We start from the raw sequence: 2,500 nt of genomic DNA, 5'->3' as shown, positions 1-2,500 counted from the left end.
CGTGCATTTTTCTTGCCGTGGGTGTGGCGTCGTGCCCATGCCTTAGCCAACGCAAGGCAACGGCCGTCGTGTGGCCTAAGGTCAACCGCCTAGCCATGAGGGGCACCGTCGTGCGTTTTTCTTGCCGTCGGTGAGCCATCGTGCCGATGCCTTAACCAACGCAAGCCAACGGCCATCGTGCGGCCTAAGGCCAACCGCCTAGCCATGAGGGGCACCGTAGTGCATTTTCCTTGCCGTCGGTGTGGCCGTCGTGCCCACGCCTTGGCCAACGCAGGGCAACGGCCGTCGTGCGGCCTATTGCCCACCTCCTAGCCGTGAGGGGCACCGTCGTGCATTTTCCCAGCATGGCTACAGAGGTTTACCCGTGGCCTTGGGAGCAAAACCCCACGGCAGTTGTGCTTTTTTCTTGCCGTCGGTGAGGCCGTCGTGCCCATGCCTTAGCCAATGCAAGGCAACGGCCGTCGTCCGTCCTAAGGCCCACCGCCAAGCCGTGAGGGGCACCGTCGTGCATTTTTCTTGTCGTCGGTGTGGCCGTCGTGCCCACGCCTTAGCCAACGCCGGGCAACGGCCGTCATGCGGCCTAAGGCCGCCATGAGGGGCACCGTCGTGCGTTTTTCCAGCATGGCTACAGAGGTTTACCCGTTGCCTTGGGAACAAAACCCCACGGCAGTCGTGCGTTTTCCTTGCCATCGGTGAGGCCGTCGTGCCCATGCTTAAGCCAATGCAGGGCAACGGCCGTCGTGCGGCCTAAGGCCCACCGCCTAGCCATGAGGGGCACCGTCGTGCGTTTTATTTGCCGTCGGTGTGGCATCGTGCCCATGCCTTAGCCAACGCTAGGCAACGGCCGTCGTGCGGCCTAAGGCCAAACGCCTAGCATCGTGCCCGTGCTTTAGCCAACGCAGGGCAATGGCCATCGTGCGGCCTAAGGGCAACCGCCTAGCCACGAGGGGCACCGTCGTGTGTTTTTCTTGCCATCGGTGTGGAATCGTGCCCATGCCTTAGCCAACGCAAGGCAACGGCCGTCATGCGGCCTATGGCCGACCGCCTGGCCATGAGGGGCACCGTCGTGCGTTTTTCTTGCCGTCGGTGTGGCCGCCGTGCCCATGCCTTAGCCAACGCAGGGCAACGGCCGTCGTGCGGCCTAAGGCCCACCGCCTAGCCATGAGGGGCACCGTCGTGCGTTTTATTTGCCGTCGGTGTGGCATCGTGCCCATGCCTTAGCCAACGCTAGGCAACGGCCGTCGTGCGGCCTAAGGCCAAACGCCTAGCATCGTGCCCGTGCTTTAGCCAACGCAGGGCAATGGCCATCGTGCGGCCTAAGGGCAACCGCCTAGCCATGAGGGGCACCGTCGGCCGTTCTTCTTGCCGTCGGTGTGGCCATCGTGCCTATGCCTTAGCCAACGCAGGGCAACGGCCGTCGTGCGGCCTAAGGCCCACCGCTTAGCCATGAGGGGCACCGTCGTGCGTTTATCTTGCCGTCGGTGTGGCATTGTGCCCTTGCCTTAGCCAACGCAAGGCAACGGCCGTCGTGTGGCCTAAGGCCTACCGCCTAGCCATGAGGGGCACCGTCGGGCGTTTTTCTTGCCGTCGGTGTGGCATCATGCCCTTGCCTTAGCCAACGCAAGGCAATGGCCGTCGTGTGGCCTAAGGCCTACCACCTAGCCATGAGGGGCACTGTCGTGCGTTTTTCTTGCCGTTGCCTTAGCCAACGCAAGGCAACGGTCGTCGTGTGGCCTAAGGCGCACCGCTTAGCCATGAGGGGCACCGTCGTGCATTTTTCTTGCTGTGGATGTGGCGTCGTGCCCATGCCTTAGCCAACGCAAGCCAACGGCCGTCGTGCGGCCTAAGGCCTATCGCCTTGCCATGATGGGCACCGTCGTGCGTTTTTCACGTCGTCGGTGTAGTGTCGTGCCAATGCTCCGTCATGCGGCCTAAGGCTCACCGCCTAGCCTTGTTTTCGCTTATTTTTATCTTTTTAAGCATACATGTTGAGTCTCGTTAATGTCCACCGCCGTATGTCTTTGAAATTCATAAATTGCTTTTTTTTTTAATTAAACTATATTTTTGTATTTTTTATTATTTTTTATTATTTTTTTGTTTTTATTTTTGTTCAATTCAATCTTGGAAATTTTTTATTTTTTTTTATTTTTTTTGTTTTTATTTTTGTTCAATTCAATCTTGGAAAATTTTTATTATTTTTTATTGTTTTTATTGTTTTTATTTTTGTTCAATTCAATCTTGGAAATTTGTTTTATATTTGTTTCAAGCACCCATGTGTAGGTGTGTTAAATACACACTAAATTGCCATCTATTGGTGGCTATATTTGTGAGACGAAAAGGGTGTGGGTCTACTAACGGTTTGAGTTTTTTAGTTTCAAGACTATCAGGGAGAGTTGAGATGCTTGACCTGTCAAGGCCATAGGAAGGCCGTCGGTACTAGAAACACGTTAGACATCATCGTTGGGCATGTAAGGGCACTTAAATTCTTTCTTTGCCTCAA

Source organism: Coffea arabica, unplaced genomic scaffold (assembly GCF_036785885.1).
Source record: "Coffea arabica cultivar ET-39 unplaced genomic scaffold, Coffea Arabica ET-39 HiFi ptg000200l, whole genome shotgun sequence".
Taxonomy (NCBI): Eukaryota; Viridiplantae; Streptophyta; class Magnoliopsida; order Gentianales; family Rubiaceae; genus Coffea; species Coffea arabica.
This window is presented reverse-complemented; position numbering follows the sequence as displayed.